Genomic DNA, 20,634 nt, shown 5'->3' on the forward strand with positions numbered 1-20,634 from the left:
ACATAGAACTATAGATGGTTAGGTACTGAAGCAGCTATAAAATAATAATCTTTTTAGTTACAGCTCTGACATTTCTGCAACATATTTGTAACCAAAGATTTAGATTAAGTTCTGTTTTGTGATGAACATTTTTGTTTGATAGCTTTCAATATTTATACATTTTCTTCTTATAGACCCGATAAATGTAATTTTTTTTATCACAAAATTAATTTTCCCCTAAATTTAACAAAATTCACATGCAGGACCAAAGGAGCCCATCTCTGCATTGTATCAGAAGAGAAGGGATTGCTAATGTATAATTATCATTACACAGACCAAAATGTAAAAGAATTGGAATAACAGTGTGCTGTTAGGGTGATACAGGTACATTGTGACGGTGAGCTGCTCCTCTGTAGCTTGTTGGTCAGCCCTAACGCACCTTCGTAGCCGACGGTCACCTCTCACATCAGTGGCACATGGTGCTCTGCAGTTTCCATGTTGGTTACTTGCAATGGTGCCATTTGTCCAGTCACGATAACACCTTCACCGCAGCAGCACGCGAACAGTTCACAGACTGCGCTGTTTCAGAAATACTGCCACCCTTGGCCCCAAAGCTGATAATCATTCCTTGTTGTAACGCAAATAAATCGTCCTTTTTACCCATGACGTGATATGTGTGCAAATGGCCTATCGCACAACTTATATACCCACCAAGCCAGCGCAGGACACATGATGTACTTCATGGGCTACGCACTGCCAACGTCAAATGTAGGAGGTGGTCGTAATAATGTCACTCCACCGTGTATATCACAGGAATCTATATTTTGTGTAGGGCTCTACTCTATCTATAATAACAGATGTATAAAGAAGGGATGCCTTCCGTTTTAGTCCTTATGCTGAGTTTATGTTGTAATTGTGGAAGGGGATGGGACAGCTGGGGAAGGATATAACCTTGTATATCCTTATCCATTAGGAATTTATCTAGCCCATTCTTAAAAGTAGTGACTGAGTCCACCGTTACTACTCTCTCAGGCAGGGAATTCCAAACTCGTATTGTCCTTACTTTGAAAAAACCTTTTCGCCTCTGTGTGCGGAATCTCCTCTCCTCTAACCTAAGTGGGTGTCCACATGTCTTCTGTGTTGATCTTACCAAAAACAGATCCCCCGCAAGCTCGGAGTATTGTCCCCTTAAATATTTATAAATGTTGATCATGTTCACTCTTAGTCTCCTCTTTTCCATTGTAAACATGTCAAGCCTGGCAAGTCTTTCCTGGTATTCCAGCGTCTCCATCCCCTTAATGAGTTTGGTCGCCCGCCTCTGAACCTTTTATAGTTCCAGGATATCCTTTTTGTAGTATGGTGCCCAAAATTGTGCGCAGTATTCCGGATGGGGCCTCACTAGGGATTTATATAGTTGGAGTATAACACTCTCATCCCTTGCATTAATACCCCTCTTTATGCGTGCTAGTACCTTGTTTGCCTTTTTTGCTGCTATCCTACATTGGGTACTGCTGCTAAGTTTGTTATCTATGTGAACACCTAAGTGTTCAAATCACTTAGGTGTTCACCCCATTTAGTATGTACTGTAGGTGTTATTTTTGTGCTTGGAATCAAGGTGCATTACCGTGCACTCGTCTATATTGAAACTCATTCTCCATTTTGCTGCCCATGATTCGAGTTTAACTAAGTCGTTCTGCAGAGACACAGCATCTCCCTCCAAGTTTATAACCTTACATAGTTTGGTATCATCTGCAAAAATTTACACCATGCTCTCTAGACCTTCTGCTAGATCGTTAATGAAAATGTTGTACAATAGTGGTCCAAGTACAGACCCTTGTGGCACACCACTTAGTACTTCAGTCCAATTTGAAAAAGTTCAATTTACCACAACGCGCTGCTCCCTATTATCTAACCAATTACTAACCCAAGTGCATATTGTGCTCCCTAGCCCCAGGTCTTGTAACTTATAGATAAGTCTCATGTGTGGTACTGTGTCGAAAGCTTTAGCAAAGTCTAAAAAGATTAAATTCACCACCTTACCCTGATCAAGGTTTGCACTAACTGTTTCGTAAAAGCCTAGTAAGTTTGTTTGACATGATCTTTCCTTCACAAATCCATGTTGGTTCCTAATAATAACCTTTTTGGCTTCAAGGAACTTCTGCATACTATCCCTTAGAATGATTTCCAGTACTTTCCCCACTATAGATGTAAGACTAACTGGTCTATAATTGCCTGGTTCAGCTTTACTTCCCTTTTTGAAAATCGGCACTACTTCCGCTATACACCAGTCTTTGGAAACCATGCCTGATGTAAGTGAATCATTGAAGATTAAAAATAGAGGTCTTGCTAGTTCGGAGTGTAGCTCCATGAGAACCCTTGGGTGAATACCGTCAGGATCAGGTGACCTATTAATCTTAATTTCTCTGACGTCCTAGTGGATGCTGGGAACTCCGTAAGGACCATGGGGAATAGCGGCTCCGCAGGAGACTGGGCACAAAAGTAAAGCTTTAGGACTACCTGGTGTGCACTGGCTCCTCCCCCTATGACCCTCCTCCAAGCCTCAGTTAGATTTTTGTGCCCGGCCGAGAAGGGTGCATTCTAGGAGGCTCTCCTGAGTTTCTTAGAAAAAGTTTAGTTTTAGTTTTTTTATTTTCAGTGAGACCTGCTGGCAACAGGCTCACTGCATCGAGGGACTAAGGGGAGAAGAAGCGAACCTGCCTGCTTGCAGCCAGCTTGGGCTTCTTAGGCTACTGGACACCATTAGCTCCAGAGGGACCGAACACAGGCCCAGCCTCGGAGTCCGGTCCCAGAGCCGCGCCGCCGGCCCCCTTACAGAGCCAGAAGCAAGAAGAGGTCCGGAAAAATCGGCGGCAGAAGACATCAGTCTTCAACAAGGTAGCGCACAGCACTGCAGTTGTGCGCCATTGCTCCTCAGGCACACTTCACACTCCGGTCACTGAGGGTGCAGGGCGCTAGGGGGGGGCGCCCTGAGCAGCAATATAAACACCTTGGCTGGCGAAAATACACCACATATAACCCCCAGGGCTATATGGATGTATTTTAACCCCTGCCAGAATTCACCAAAAAGCGGGAGAAAAGTCAGCCGAGAAGGGGGCGGAGCCTATCTCCTCAGCACACGGGCGCCATTTTCCATCACAGCTTTCTGGAAGGACGTCTCCCTGACTCTCCCCTGCAGTCCTGCACTACAGAAAAGGGTAAAAAAGAGAGGGGGGGCACTAATTTGGCGCAGTTTGATAATAACAGCAGCTATAAAGGAAAAGCACATTATATAGTGGTATTCCTGTGTATATATAGCGCTCTGGTGTGTGCTGGCATACTCTCCCAAAGGGCTAGTGGGGTCCTGTCCTCTATCAGAGCATTCCCTGTGTGTGTGCGGTGTGTCGGTACGATTGTGTCGACATGTTTGAGGAGGAAAGTGAGATGGAGGCGGAGCAATTGCCTATAATAGAGTTGTCACCCCCTAGGGAGTCGACACCTGAGTGGATGAGCTTATGGAAGGAATTGCGTGACAGTGTCAGCTCTTTTACGAAAGACAGTTGACGACATGAGACAGCCGGCTACTCAGCTTGTGCCTGTCCAGGGGTCTCAAACGCCATCAGGGGCTCTAAAACGCCCGTTACCTCAGATGGCAGACACAGACACGGATACTGACTCCAGTGTCGACGATGAAGAGACAAATGTGACTTCCAGTAGGGCCACACGTTACATGATTGAGGCAATGAAAAATGTTTTGCATATTTCTGATAATACAAGTACCACTAAAAAGGGTATTATGTTTGGTGAGAAAAAACTGCCTGTAGTTTTTCCTGTATCCGAGGAATTAAATGAAGTGTGTGATGAGGCGTGGGTTTCCCCCGATAAAAAACTGATAATCCCTAAAAGGTTATTGGCATCATACCCTTTCCCGCCAGAGGATAGGGCACGTTGGGAAACACCCCCTAGGGTGGATAAAGCGCTCACACGCTTGTCTAAACAGGTGGCACTACCCTCTCCTGATACGGCCGCCCTAAAGGAACCTGCCGACAGAAAGCAGGAGAATATCCTAAAATGTATATACACTCACATGGGTGTTATACTGCGACCAGCAATCGCCTCAGCCTGGATGTGCAGTGCTGGGGTGGCGTGGTCGGATTCCCTGACTGAAAATATTGATACCCTAGATAAAGACAGTATATTACTGACTATAGAGCATTTAAAAGATGCATTTTTATATATGCGTGATGCGCAGAGGGATATTTGCCGACTGGCATCAAGGGTTAGCGCGCTGTCCATTTCTGCCAGAAGAGGGTTATGGACGCGGCAGTGGTCAGGTGATGCGGATTCCAAAAGGCACATGGAAGTATTGCCTTATAAGGGGGAGGAGTTATTTGGGGTAGGTCTATCAGACCTGGTAGCCACGGCAACTGCTGGAAAATCCACATTTTTACTCCAGGTAGCCTCTCAACATAAGAAGACGCCGTATTATCAGGCGCAGTCCTTTCGGACCCATAAGGGCAAGCGGGCAAAAGGCTCCTCATTTCTGCCCCGTGGCAGAGGGAGAGGAAAAAGGCTGCAGCAAACAGCCAGTTCCCAGGAACAGAAGCCCTCTCCCGCCTCTGCCAAGTCCTCAGCATGACGCTGGGGCTTTACAAGCGGACTCAGGCACGGTGGGGGCCCGTCTCAAGAATTTCAGCGCGCAGTGGGCCCACTCGCAAGTGGACCCCTGGATCCTTCAGGTGGTATCTCAGGGGTACAAATTGGAATTCGAGACGTCTCCCCCTCGCCGTTTCCTAAAGTCTGCTTTACCGACGTCTCCCTCAGACAGGGAGGCAGTATTGGAAGCCATTCACAAGCTGTATTCCCAGCAGGTGATAATCAAGGTACCCCTCCTGCAACAGGGAAAGGGGTATTATTCCACACTGTTTGTGGTACCGAAGCCGGACGGCTCGGTGAGACCAATTTTAAATCTAAAATCCTTGAACACTTACATACAGAGGTTCAAATTCAAGATGGAGTCACTCAGAGCAGTGATTGCAAACCTGGAAGAAGGGGATTATATGGTGTCTCTGGACATCAAAGATGCTTACCTACATGTCCCAATTTACCCTTCTCACCAAGGGTACCTCTGCTTCAAGGTCAGCCGGTGCTGATCCAGTCAGACAACATCACGGCAGTCGCCCACGTAAACAGACAGGGCGGCACAAGAAGCAGGAGGGCAATGGCAGAAGCTGCAAGGATTCTTCGCTGGGCGGAAAATCATGTGATAGCACTGTCAGCAGTGTTCATTCCGGGAGTGGACAACTGGGAAGCAGACTTCCTCAGCAGGCACGACCTCCACCCGGGAGAGTGGGGACTTCACCCAGAAGTCTTCCACATGATTGTGAACCGTTGGGAAAAACCAAAGGTGGACATGATGGCGTCCCGCCTCAACAAAAAACTAGACAGGTATTGCGCCAGGTCAAGGGACCCTCAGGCAATAGCTGTGGACGCTCTGGTAACACCGTGGGTGTACCAGTCAGTGTATGTGTTCCCTCCTCTGCCTCTCATACCCAAGGTACTGAGAATTATAAGACGGAGAGGAGTAAGAACTATACTCGTGGCTCCGGATTGGCCAAGAAGGACTTGGTACCCGGAACTTCAAGAGATGCTCACAGAGGACCCGTGGCCTCTACCTCTAAGAAGGGACCTGCTCCAGCAAGGACCCTGTCTGTTCCAAGACTTACCGCGGCTGCGTTTGACGGCATGGCGGTTGAACGCCGGATCCTGAAGGAAAAAGGCATTACTAATGAAGTCATCCCTACCCTGATCAAAGCCAGGAAGGATGTAACCGCACAGCATTATCACCGTATTTGGTGTAAATATTATGCGTGGTGCGAGGCCAGGAAGGCCCCTACAGAGGAATTTAAACTGGGTCGTTTCCTGCATTTCCTGCAAACAGGACTGTCTATGGGCCTAAAATTAGGGTCCATTAAGGTTCAAATTTCGGCCCTGTCGATTTTCTTCCAGAAAGAACTGGCTTCAGTTCCTGAAGTTCAGACGTTTGTCATGGGGGTACTGCATATACAGCCTCCTTTTGTGCCTCCAGTGGCACCTTGGGATCTCAATGTAGTTTTGGGGTTCCTAAAATCACATTGGTTTGAACCACTCACCACTGTGGAATTAAAATATCTCACATGGAAAGTGGTAATGCTGTTGGCCCTGGCTTCAGCCAGGCGTGTGTCAGAATTGGCGGCTTTATCTTATAAAAGCCCTTACCTAATTTTTCATACGGACAGGGCAGAATTGAGGACTCGTCCTCAATTTCTCCCTAAGGTTGTTTCAGCGTTTCACCTGAACCAGCCTATTGTGGTACCTGCGGCTACTAGGGACTTGGAGGACTCCAAGTTGCTGGATGTAGTCAGGGCCCTGAAAATATATGTTTCCAGGACGGCTGGAGTCAGAAAATCTGACTCGCTGTTTATCCTGTATGCATCCAACAAGCTGGGTGCTCCTGCTTCTAAGCAGACTATTGCTCGTTGGATTTGTAGTACAATTCAGCTTGCACATTCTGTGGCAGGCCTGCCACAGCCAAAATCTGTAAAAGCCCATTCCACAAGGAAGGTGGGCTCATCTTGGGCGGCTGCCCGAGGGGTCTCGGCTTTACAACTTTGCCGAGCAGCTACTTGGTCAGGGGCAAACACGTTTGCTAAATTCTACAAATTTGATACCCTGGCTGACGAGGACCTGGAGTTCTCTCATTCGGTGCTGCAGAGTCATCCGCACTCTCCCGCCCGTTTGGGAGCTTTGGTATAATCCCCATGGTCCTTACGGAGTTCCCAGCATCCACTAGGACGTCAGAGAAAATAAGAATTTACTTACCGATAATTCTATTTCTCGTAGTCCGTAGTGGATGCTGGGCGCCCATCCCAAGTGCGGATTGTCTGCAATACTTGTACATAGTTGTTGTTACAAAAATCGGGTTATTGTTGTTGTGAGCCATCTTTTCAGAGGCTCCTCTGTTATCATGCTGTTAACTGGGTTCAGATCACAGGTTGTACGGTGTGATTGGTGTGGCTGGTATGAGTCTTACCCGGGATTCAAAATCCTTCCTTATTGTGTACGCTCGTCCGGGCACAGTATCCTAACTGAGGCTTGGAGGAGGGTCATAGGGGGAGGAGCCAGTGCACACCAGGTTGTCCTAAAGCTTTACTTTTGTGCCCAGTCTCCTGCGGAGCCGCTATTCCCCATGGTCCTTACGGAGTTCCCAGCATCCACTACGGACTATGAGAAATAGAATTATCGGTAAGTAAAATCTTATTTTTTTTCAATCGGTCACAGACTTCCTGTCACGATCCATGCAGTTTCTCCTCCATGACTGGGGTGGCGCTCTCTGCTCTGGTGCTCAGCACTCTGCTCTGTATCTGCAGCTTGGTAATTAGCTGTTACCACAGCTGTGAGAAGCACCTGAACTCACTATATAGGCCAGCCACACAGGCTCCCAGTTGCCAGTTCATCGTGTCAAGGTTGTCTCAGTTCCTGGTCCTGGTTATGCTTGTCTCTACTGCTAAAATCATCCATAGTACTGCCAGTCTCCAACAGCTATCCTGTGTAGCTACTCTGCTACAGTGCAATCCCGTTATCCTGGTATGTTGCATACTCTACCACAGTGCTATCCTGTGATCCTGCTACAGTGCAATCCTGTTATCCTGGTATGTTGCTTTCTTTGCTCAAGTGCATCCTGCTACGGTGCTACTCTGCTACAGTGCAATCCCGTTATCCTGCTATGTTGCATACTCTACCACAGTGCTATCCTGTAATCCTGCTACAGTGCAATCCTATTATCCTGGTATGTTGCATACTCTACCACAGTGCTATCCTGTGATCCTGCTACAGTGCAATCCTGTTATCCTGGTACGTTGCATTCTCTGCTCAAGTGCATCCTGCTATGGTGCTAACCTATGATAATGCCGATTTATTACCTTATAACCTTCACTATATACTGGTAAGAGACTCAGTACGCAATTGGCGTATGGGGTACCGTAAGGGTACGTACTTAGCGTAGCAGACGCTTTGCCGTGGTCAAGAAGCACATGCGGCACGCTCGCTCACAGCTTAACGCTTGTGTCGAGCACGCTATAGGCGGCCGACTACCCTAATGCTACGCTACTAGCGTAGCAGACGCTCGTGACCACGAGGGGAACACGAGCGGCGCAGACGCTCACGGGATGACACTCAGTAAACCTTGTATGCAACACACAGAAAGGATACTCTTATACTGTAAACCCTGTACTGAAATACTGTAGCGATATAACGCTGCTTAACCTTGTTAATACTAAAGCTGCTTGAGCGATTGAGACGCTCCGATTACCCTCTGCAATGTAATAAACACACAATACCTTGCTAAGGTTCCAACACCTTTACTAACAATAGTTAGCTATGTAAAAAGGGGAAAACAGTTAACAGTTCATACACTACAGACTAACATCAATATCTAAGCAGAATAACTACACATAAATATACCATAGCGTCACAATCTTATACAATAACAGAGAGAGAGAGAGAGAGAATGTGGCAAATACAAACAGAGAATAAGTTGGTTACAGAGAATAACTTACACACACTGGGGAATGATCGCTGCGCAGTCCTGGTACCAGCTCCGAGTTAGTCAATGATGAAAACCGTTTGTGGAGAGGACTGAGCTGGCCAGGCTGGCTGTTCTTATATACACTGCGTACAGTACACTACAAAGGGACCTATAATATCATTGTTCATTGGACACAGGAATGTCTCCCCGCATTATAACAAAAGGTCATAGGTTAGTTTGAACAGGTGGGCTGTGACTATATCGAACTGCTCAGGTGGGAGGGAATCTCAGGATTCCCGCCGCATGAATAATGAACCGCAAATATAGTAAATGTCCAGAAACTACTAATAGACATAACTATACGCAGGAGCGATTAATCTTTACCTAACCAGCACCGGATTGTTTCTAATAAAATGTTCTTTAGTTAGGTACCAAACACCACTGCTCAAACCCTGTCTGACCCTTCGTATCATGCAAAGAGGAATTCCTCTGTCCAGCGACCAGTTACACTAAACAGACTTACAGTTATTATTAAGGGGAACATTACCTATAAAACATACTATTTGGATTTACTATGTAACGATTGAGTCGCCGGCTAGACGCACACAAACTCTACCGTAAATGCACATACCACGCGCTCGAGCGCATGGCCGAGGAGGCGCCGTCACGCAACTGCGAATATGTGCACGCACGGGAGAGAATGTGCACGTGCAGCGGGCAAGCGCATGGGGTGAATATATGGCAACGTGTAGCATGATATTTTTCCGACTTTGACAGTCCACCCTTTGGCAGTCATCAATAACTGCCACTTCCTAAAGCAGTTCAAAAAAAGAAAAATATATGTCATCATGTAAATACCTTTTTATGATTGGGTAAAGGGAGGAGAGGAGAAGGTGGGAAAAGGTATGACCTAGTGAGATAGTAGAAGCATGTGTGGATGAATCCATGTTTGAGGGGTCATGTATCATCGTGCCGTACGTGTTTTAAATCAAGCTTCGAGGTATTGCGAAGTATACATTTGAATCGCTCTTATCCCGTATTAAGGGTCTGTGGATGGGCAGTCAAACTTTACCGAGCTCTTTTCGGCTTTTGGTTGCAACAAATGGGGAGCACATTTAGTTGATGATACATGAATGAGGGGAACATGTGAATGCTAATATATGTGTCTATATTCCCTATCGACTATGTGTGTCATTACCTGAAGGTTGTAGAGATGAAGATAAGAAACAATCGTTATAAATGCAGTCGTAAACTATGTGAGTTTAAATAAACAGTCGCCGATTGAGGTCTTGTCTGATGTCTTGTCTTGATGTACATGTTGTCTGATGTCTCTCGGTGCTTTTGCTATAAATAGCGAGCAAAAGTTGTTCCATTGTCCATAAAATTACAGTCTCTAAAGTATTGGGCTATCGTAAAAGTTAAAGTCACTAGGGATATTGGGGGTCTGTGGCATAGTCCATCAATGGTCTGTATAAAATAGGTTGTCAAATTCTTCTTCCAAGCGGATGTCTTTGTACCTTGGAGGAAAACAAAGGAGAAACGGGTGAAAGAAACGGACCGTGGAATCACATTTTCATCACAACATTGTCTCTATCGTTGGGTCATAAATCAAATTAGTTGTTGTTATTACAGTGTCCTCGCTGCTCAGACTCATCACTCTAGTACTACCTTTACACTTCGTTAAAGCCCGAACGCATCTAAATATCAGTCCAACCAATATGACGACTCCTAGAATACACAAAAGAAATTTCCCTACATCCATAATAATACCTTGGGCCCATTCTCCTAAACCAGAGAACCAATTTCGTGGGTTCAACCATGACACCCAACTGGTCAGCTCATTACCCACAGCAGCGAGAGTGAGATTGTGTCTCCTTCGGAACTCCCACTTTAATTGTAAAATGTCATCCATCTTTTGGTCTATGACCTCGGCTGGGTCCTCCGTGCTGTTTGTAATGTACGTGCAGCACTTTATTCCATATTGAGTTGCTAGGGTAACACAATACCTGCCTGTCACAGCTGTGAGGTAATTGAGAATCATCCTATGCTGAACCAGTTCTGTTTTGTAGGCTTGTAACTCTTTCACAGTGTACCTGAATGTGTCGTCATACGTTTCGGTGATATTGTCTAATAAATTTGCAAGCGCAGATATATATCTATAATTTATCACTCCTCTGGCGGTACGAGTGATATCTAACACGAGTAGGAATTGAATCCCGGTGGATTCATGGATCAGATCAGAGGCCGAATGCTCTGTCCTCTCTATCAGGTGCCGTTTAACAACGTGCTCGTAATGAGTGTGAGTATAAGGAGCTTGGGCACCACGGTGAATGTCTTTCATTTTGATATGGGATACAGTCATTACTTCAGGCAGTACTTTTCCAATATAACACAATCCCTCTGAGTTTGGGGCAAGCCACTTATACGCCTTCCTCCCGCATATGAAATATGCATCATCGGGGAGAACATATGGGACTGAGTATGACATTACCATGTTACAAATTTTCCATGTGAAATCTCCTAACCCTAATTCTCCCATCTGTTTAGTACACGTATCTGTTTGTACGATATGTGCACAGTATCCTGGTGATACTTCTCCAACTCGCATGGTCATACTTCCTAGAGTGTACCTATACCGGAAAAATTTTCTATTCTCGACTATCTGGCGTATAAGTTCTGTGTCTATGGGCATTTTGTCGGCTCTATGTGAAAATGTCATGGTTTAATTACTCCATGACACTTCCCAATTTCCCGGCTTTCAGGGATTGGAAATGTTAAAGCACACTAAGGACCTATCCACATGATATTGGTGGAGCTTCAAACTAGGAGGACTAGAGATATTAAACCTCTTGTCCACCGGCCTCCCACCACTTAGCTCAAGTACCTCTCCTACAGTTAAAGGGAATGGTACTAGCCCTGATTTGCTATGACCTTGAGGTACTTGAGAGCATACCCAACAGTCTGTCTGATTTAACACTTTACCCACTAAGGAGTGATAGTCACTCAATGGATGCCGGTCCATGTGGATATTAAAACTGGACTGACATTTCTTGATGCACCCATCCTCAACTATGCTGTCACAATGCCTACAGATGCAGTTTTCTTCAGCTAACAATCCTTCACAATTTCTTCTATTGTCAATGCTACCAGATCGTTTTCTGATACTCGCCTTTACTCAGAGATTATGTTGCTCTTTGAAATTTACGCCTCCATCCTGGTCATCAGAACCCATTCCCGATCCTTTCTCGACCTCCATGGTACTCTCACCGAAACAGACTGCTCTGGTCAACATCATGGTCAACTGGAAAATCCGGATCACAGTCTCTTGGGGCAAGTCCATCTTAGAGGAGTAAAAGGAGAAAAATAAGAAGGGGGAAGGGAAATAGGAGGGAGATGGGAACTGGAGAAAATAACAGATGGGAAAAAGAAATCTGGCTCGACAAACGCCTCCGATCTTATTATTCTCAGCGCTCAGGTGTCGTCTCGATCTTCCCTGAACAGACACTCTAGTGATACAACCTCTACCGTCTGTTCTTTATCACGGGACCTCACTGGGTCAGCGACCTTTTTACAATGAGACGAGTGGACCCAAGTCTCTCTCTCGGCAACCTTCAATGCTGTTGTGCTGGTCAATAAGACTTGATATGGTCCTTCCCATCTGTCAATAAGGCAACCTGAGCGTAGAAAATTCTGTATCATTACATAATCCCCAGGTTCAATGTCATGACAATTACTGTCTGGCAAATCAGGAATTACCAACTTTAGGTTATCATTCTGATTCCTCAATTGCTTACTCATCTTAACCAAGTACTTTACGGTTATCTCATTGTTACATTTCAAATCATCCTGGGGGTTAATCATAACATGGGGTTGTCGACCAAACAGAATTTCAAAAGGAGACAGATTAAGAGGGGACCAGGGAGTGGTTCTGATGCTGTATAATACGATTGGCAAAGCTTCAGACCATAACAGTCCTGTTTCAGTCATTACCTTGCTCAATTTATTTTTAATAGTGCTGTTTACTCTTTCCACCTTCGCACTCGCCTGGGGGCGGTACGGAGTGTGCAGCTTACTATTAATTCCCATCAGCTTACACATTGTTTGAAAGACTTCACCTGTAAAATGGGTACCCCTATCACTTTCAATGATTCTAGGGATACCATACCTACACACAAATTCCTGCACAATTTTTTTTGCAGTAAATACAGCGGTGTTTGTGGCCGCGGGAAATGCTTCAACCCAATTTGAGAACACGTCAATACAGACCAATACATATTTTAAATTTCTACAACGTGGCAATTGTATGAAATCAATTTGTATTAGTGATGAGCGGGTTCGGTTCCTCGGAATCCGAACCCCCCCGAACTTCAGCCTTTTTACACGGGTCCGAGGCAGGTTCGAACCTTCCCGCCTTGCTCGGCTAACCCGAGCGCGCCCGAACGTCATCATCCCGCTGTCGGATTCTCGCGAAGCTCGAATTCTATCGCGAGACTCGGATTCTATATAAGTCGCCGCCATTTTCACACGTGCATTGAGATTGATAGGGAGAGGACGTGGCTGGCGTCCTCTCCGTTTATAGAGAAGAGAGTAGAGAGTTAGAGACACTATTTAGTATTTACTAATTTTGGGGAGCATATTAGGACTGGAGTACTACTACTTGCTGATAGTGTGACCATTGACCACCAGTTTAATTAATCCGTTCTCTGCCTGAAAAAAAACGATACACAGTGTGACACAGTCACATACCATATCTGTGCTCAGCCTCAGTGTGCTGCATCATCACATGTAATACTGTATATCTGACTGTGCTGAGTGCTCACTGCTCACACAGCTTAATTGTGGGGGAGACTGGGGAGCAGTTAGAGTAGGAGTACATAAATAATATATTTTAAGTACAGTGCACACTTTTGCTGCCAGAGTGCCACACTGCCAGTGTGACTGACCAGTGACCACACTGACCACCAGTATATTGTGATTGTCTGCTTAGGACGGAGTACTACTTGCTGATAGTGTGACCAGTGACCAGTGACCACCACCAGTTTAATTAATCCGTTCTCTGCCTGAAAAAAAAACGATACACAGTGTGACACAGTCACATACCATATCTGTGCTCAGCCCAGTGTGCTGCATCATATGTAATACTGTATATCATTATCTGACTGTGCTGAGTGCTCACTGCTCACACAGCTTAATTGTGGGGGAGACTGGGGAGCAGTTATAGCAGGAGTACATATTTTAAGTACAGTGCACACTTTTGCTGCCAGAGTGCCACTGCCAGTGTGACTGACCAGTGACCACTGACCACCAGTATATTGTGATTGTCTGCTGACCACCAGTATATTGTGATTGTCTGCCTGAAAAAGTTAAACACTCGTCGTGTGGTGTTTTTATAAACGCATTCTGCAGACAGTGTCCACTGTCCAGCAGGTCCATCATTACATAATATATACCTGTCCGGCTGCAGTACTAGTGTGATATATATATATATATATATATTAATTTTATCTCATTATCATCCAGTCTATATTAGCAGCAGACACAGTACGGTAGTCCACGGCTGTAGCTACCTCTGTGTCGGCAGTCGCTCGTCCATCCATAATTGTATACCACCTACCCGTGGTTTTTTTTTCTATCTTCTTGATACTAGTAGCTTACTTTAGGAGTCTGCAGTGCTGACAGACAGTGTCCAGCAGGTCCGTCATTACATAATATATATACCTGTCCGGCTGCAGTACTAGTGTGATATATATATATATTTTATTTTTATCTCATTATCATCCAGTCTATATTAGCAGCAGACACAGTACGGTAGTCCACGGCTGTAGCTACCTCTGTGTCGGCAGTCGCTCGTCCATCCATAATTGTATACCACCTACCCGTGTTTTTTTTTTCTATCTTCTTGATACTAGTAGCTTACTTTAGGAGTCTGCAGTGCTGACAGACAATGTCCAGCAGGTCCGTCATTACATAATATATATACCTGTCCGGCTGCAGTACTAGTGTGATATATATATATATATATATTTTATTTTTATCTCATTATCATCCAGTCTATATTAGCAGCAGACACAGTACGGTAGTCCACGGCTGTAGCTACCTCTGTGTCGGCAGTCGCTCGTCCATCCATAAGTATACTAGTATCCATCCATCTCCATTGTTTACCTGAGGTGCCTTTTAGTTGTGCCTATTAAAATATGGAGAACAAAAATGTTGAGGTTTCAAAAATAGGGAAAGATCAAGATCGACTTCCACCTCGTGCTGAAGCTGCTGCCACTAGTCATGGCCGAGACGATGAAATTCCATCAACGTCGTCTGCCAAGGCCGATGCCCAATGTCATAGTACAGAGCATGTAAAATCCAAAACACCAAATATCAGTAAAAAAAGGACTCAAAAATCTAAAATAAAATTGTCGGAGGAGAAGCGTAAACTTGCCAATATGCCATTTACCACACGGAGTGGCAAGGAACGGCTGAGGCCCTGGCCTATGTTCATGGCTAGTGGTTCAGCTTCACATGAGGATGGAAGCACTAAGCCTCTCGCTAGAAAAATGAAAAGACTCAAGCTGGCAAAAGCACAGCAAAGAACTGTGCGTTCTTCGAAATCACAAATCCACAAGGAGAGTCCAATTGTGTCGGTTGCGATGCCTGACCTTCCCAACACTGGACGTGAAGAGCATGCGCTTCCTCCATTTGCACGCCCCCTGCAAGTGCTGGAAGGAGCACCCGCAGTCCAGTTCCTGATAGTCAGATTGAAGATGTCAGTGTTGAAGTACACCAGGATGAGGAGGATATGGGTGTTGCTGGCGCTGGGGAGGAAATTGACAAGGAGGATTCTGATGGTGAGGTGGTTTGTTTAAGTCAGGCACCCGGGGAGACACCTGTTGTCCGTCGGAGGAATAGGGCCATTGACATGCCTGGTGAAAATACCAAAAAAATCAGCTCCTCGGTGTGGAAGTATTTCAACAGAAATGCGGACAACATTTGTCAAGCCGTGTGTTGCCTTTGTCAAGCTGTAATAAGTAGGGGTAAGGACGTTAACCACCTCGGAACATCCTCCCTTATACGTCACCTGCAGCGCATTCATAATAAGTCAGTGACAAGTTCAAAAACTTTGGGCGACAGCGGAAGCAGTCCACTGACCAGTAAATCCCTTCCTCTTGTAACCAAGCTCACGCAAACCACCCCACCAACTCCCTCAGTGTCAATTTCCTCCTTCCCCAGGAATGCCAATAGTCCTGCAGGCCATGTCACTGGCAATTCTGACGAGTCCTCTCCTGCCTGGGATTCCTCCGATGCATCCTTGCGTGTAACGCCTACTGCTGCTGGCGCTGCTGTTGTTGCTGCTGGGAGTCGATGGTCATCCCAGAGGGGAAGTCGTAAGACCACTTTTACTACTTCCACCAAGCAATTGACTGTCCAACAGTCCTTTGCGAGGAAGATGAAATATCACAGCAGTCATCCTGCTGCAAAGCGGATAACTGAGGCCTTGGCATCCTGGGTGGTGAGAAACGTGGTTCCGGTATCCATCATTACTGCAGAGCCAACTAGAGACTTGTTGGAGGTACTGTGTCCCCGGTACCAAATACCATCTAGGTTCCATTTCTCTAGGCAGGCGATACCGAAAATGTACACAGACCTCAGAAAAAGAGTCACCAGTGTCCTAAAAAATGCAGCTGTACCCAATGTCCACTTAACCACGGACATGTGGACAAGTGGAGCAGGGCAGGGTCAGGACTATATGACTGTGACAGCCCACTGGGTAGATGTATGGACTCCCGCCGCAAGAACAGCAGCGGCGGCACCAGTAGCAGCATCTCGCAAACGCCAACTCTTTCCTAGGCAGGCTACGCTTTGTATCACCGCTTTCCAGAATACGCACACAGCTGAAAACCTCTTACGGCAACTGAGGAAGATCATCGCGGAATGGCTTACCCCAATTGGACTCTCCTGTGGATTTGTGGCATCGGACAACGCCAGCAATATTGTGTGTGCATTAAATATGGGCAAATTCCAGCACGTCCCATGTTTTGCACATACCTTGAATTTGGTGGTGCAGAATTATTTAAAAAACGAGAGGGGCGTGCAAGAGATGCTGTCGGTGGCCAGAAGAATTGCGGGACACTTTCGGCGTACAGGCACCACGTACAGAAGACTGGAGCACCACCAAAAACGCCTGAACCTGCCCTGCCATCATCTGAAGCAAGAAGTGGTAACGAGGTGGAATTCAACCCTATATATGCTTCAGAGGTTGGAGGAGCAGCAAAAGGCCATTCAAGCCTATACAATTGAGCACGATATAGGAGGTGGAATGCACCTGTCTCAAGCGCAGTGGAGAATGATTTCAACGTTGTGCAAGGTTCTGCTGCCCTTTGAACTTGCCACACGTGAAGTCAGTTCAGACACTGCCAGCCTGAGTCAGGTCATTCCCCTCATCAGGCTTTTGCAGAAGAAGCTGGAGACATTGAAGGAGGAGCTAACACAGAGCGATTCCGCTAGGCATGTGGGACTTGTGGATGGAGCCCTTAATTCGCTTAACAAGGATTCACGGGTGGTCAATCTGTTGAAATCAGAGCACTACATTTTGGCCACCGTGCTCGATCCTAGATTTAAAACCTACCTTGGATCTCTCTTTCCGGCACACACAAGTCTGCTGGGGTTCAAATACCTGCTGGTGAGAAAATTGTCAAGTCAAGCGGAACGCGACCTGTCAACATCTCCTCCTTCACATTCTCCCGCAACTGGGGGTGCGAGGAAAAGGCTCAGAATTCCAAGCCCACCCGCTGGCGGTGATGCAGGGCAGTCTGGAGCGACTGCTGATGCTGACATCTGGTCCGGACTGAAGGACCTGCCAACGATTACGGACATGTCGTCTACTGGCACTGCATATGATTCTCTCCCCATTGAAAGAATGGTGGAGGATTATATGAGTGACCGCATCCAAGTAGGCACGTCAGACAGTCCGTACTTATACTGGCAGGAAAAAGAGGCAATTTGGAGGCCCTTGCACAAACTGGCTTTATTCTACCTAAGTTGCCCTCCCACAAGTGTGTACTCCGAAAGAGTGTTTAGTGCCGCCGCTCACCTTGTCAGCAATCGGCGTACGAGGTTACTTCCAAAAAATGTGGAGAAGATGATGTTCATTAAAATGAATTATAATCAATTCCTCCGTGGAGACATTGACCAGCAGCAATTGCCTCCACAAAGTACACAGGGAGCTGAGATGGTGGATTCCAGTGGGGACGAATTGATAATCTGTGAGGAGGGGGATGTACACGGTGATATATCGGAGGATGATGATGAGGTGGACATCTTGCCTCTGTAGAGCCAGTTTGTGCAAGGAGAGATTAATTGCTTCTTTTTTGGTGGGGGTCCAAACCAACCCGTCATTTCAGTCACAGTCGTGTGGCAGACCCTGTCACTGAAATGATGGGTTGGTTAAAGTGTGCATGTCCTGTTTATACAACATAAGGGTGGGTGGGAGGGCCCAAGGACAATTCCATTTTGCACCTTTTTTTTCTTTCATTTTTCTTTGCGTCATGTGCTGTTTGGGGAGTGTTTTTTGGAAGGGACATCCTGCGTGACACTGCAGTGCCACTCCTAGATGGGCCAGGTGTTTGTGTCGGCCACTAGGGTCGCTTAGCTTACTCACACAGCTACCTCATTGCGCCTCTTTTTTTCTTTGCGTCATGTGCTGTTTGGGGAGTGTTTTTTGGAAGGGACATCCTGCGTGACACTGCAGTGCCACTCCTAGATGGGCCAGGTGTTTGTGTCGGCCACTAGGGTCGCTTAGCTTACTCACACAGCTACCTCATTGCGCCTCTTTTTTTCTTTGCGTCATGTGCTGTTTGGGGAGTGTTTTTTGGAAGGGCCATCCTGCGTGACACTGCAGTGCCACTCCTAGATGGGCCAGGTGTTTGTGTCGGCCACTAGGGTCGCTTAGCTTAGTCATCCAGCGACCTCGGTGCAAATTTTAGGACTAAAAATAATATTGTGAGGTGTGAGGTGTTCAGAATAGACTGAAAATGAGTGGAAATTATGGTTTTTGAGGTTAATAATACTTTGGGATCAAAATGACCCACAAATTCTATGATTTAAGCTGTTTTTTAGGGTTTTTTGAAAAAAACACCCGAATCCAAAACACACCCGAATCCGACAAAAAAAATTCGGTGAGGTTTTGCCAAAACGCGGTCGAACCCAAAACACGGCCGCGGAACCGAACCCAAAACCAAAACACAAAACCCGAAAATTTCACATCTATGCATCATGCACATCTCTAATTTGTATCACCTGAAAAGGACCATCTGTAGGAGGGATATGGGATGGCTCTGTCGGTATTGCCTTTCCGATATTCTTCCTCAAGCAGGTGAGACATGTCCTTGCTCTTTTACCCGCATGGGAAGAAAATCCTGGGGTGCACCAATAAGCTCTTACCAACTTATACATTCCTTCTTTGCCTAGATGAGTCAGCCCATGTGCCGCTTCCGCTAGACTTGGAAGGTATGCTCTGGGTGCCACTGGCTTACCCTGTCCATCTGTCGAGAGTCCTGAGGACTCCTGGCCATATCTGTCACGATCCGGGTATATGGACGCCATTACCTGCCGTTTAGGTGTCTTCTGAGCGTTCCAAGTCCGGATCTCATCTGTGTCAACACTCTGCACATCCCTCCTTTCATTCTGAGACACTACCATAGCGGCGCCATGTTTGAATCCAAAATGGCGTCTTCCGGCCTTCGCGGCCATTCCTGTAATTTCTCTGACGTCCTAGTGGATGCTGGGAACTCCGAAAGGACCATGGGGAATAGCGGGCTCCGAAGGAGGCTGGGCACTCTAGAAAGATTTATGACTACCTGGTGTGCACTGGCTCCTCCCACTATGACCCTCCTCCAAGCCTCAGTTAGATTTTGTGCCCGGCCGAGGTTGGATGCACACTAGGGGCTCTCCTGAGCCCTTAGAAAGAAAGTATAGATTTAGGTTTTTTATTTTCAGTGAGACCTGCTGGCAACAGGCTCACTGCAGCGAGGGACTAAGGGGAGAAGATGCGAACTCGCCTGCTTGCAGCCGGATTGGGCTTCTTAGGCTACTGGACACCATTAGCTCCAGAGGGATCGACCGCAGGCCCAGCCTTGATGTTCGGTCCCGGAGCCGCGCCGCCGTCCCCCTTACAGAGCCAGAAGCATGAAGAGGTCCGGAAAATCGGCGGCATGAAGACATCAGTCTTCACCAAGGTAGCGCACAGCACTGCAGCTGTGCGCCATTGCTCCTCATACACACTTCACACTCCGGTCACTGAGGGTGCAGGGCGCTGGGGGGGGCGCCCTGAGCAGCAATAAAAACACCTTGGCTGGCAAAAAGACCACAATATATAGCCCCAGAGGCTATATATGTGGTAATTACCCCTGCCAGATTCCACAAAAAAGCGGGAGAATAGTCCACGGAAAAGGGGCGGAGCTATCTCCCTCAGCACACTGGCGCCATTTTTCCCTCACAGCTCCGCTGGAAGGAAGCTCCCTGGCTCTCCCCTACAGACTACACTACAGAAAAGGGTAAAAAAGAGAGGGGGGACATTAAATTTAGGCGCAGTATATATTTATATAGAAAAAGCAGCTATAGGGAACATAACTCAGTTAGTCCCTGCATTATATAGCGCTCTGGTGTGTGCTGGCATACTCTCACTCTGTCCCCCCAAAGGGCTTTTGTGGGTCCTGTCCTCTATTAGAGCATTCCCTGTGTGTGTGCGGTGTGTCGGTACGGCTGTGTCGACATGTTTGATGAGGATAATGATGTGGAGGCGGAGCAGATGCCTTTAGAAGGGATGTCACCCCCTGGGGGGCAGACACCTGAGTGGATGAGCTTATGGAAAGAAATGAGTGCACGTATAGACTCCTTACATAAGAAATTTGACGACATGCCAAATGTGGGACAGCAGAGTTCTCAGCTCGTGCCTGTCCAAGTGTCTCAAAGGTCTTCAGGGGCTGTAAAACGCCCGTTACCTCAGACAGATGTCGACACTGATACTGACACCAGTGTCGACGACGATGAGTCTAATCTAATGCCCACTAAGGCCATTCACTGCATGATTGAGGCAATGAAAG

General features: G+C 46.6%; 1 protein-coding gene across 1 annotated transcript in view; it reads left to right on the plus strand.

Annotated features, from left to right (window-relative positions):
• Window positions 1–20,634, plus strand: part of LOC134936129 (complement C3-like) — an 828,079-nt gene that overhangs the window by 260,673 nt on the left and 546,772 nt on the right. The window lies entirely within an intron of this gene.

Source organism: Pseudophryne corroboree, chromosome 6 (assembly GCF_028390025.1).
Source record: "Pseudophryne corroboree isolate aPseCor3 chromosome 6, aPseCor3.hap2, whole genome shotgun sequence".
Lineage (NCBI taxonomy): Eukaryota > Metazoa > Chordata > Amphibia > Anura > Myobatrachidae > Pseudophryne > Pseudophryne corroboree.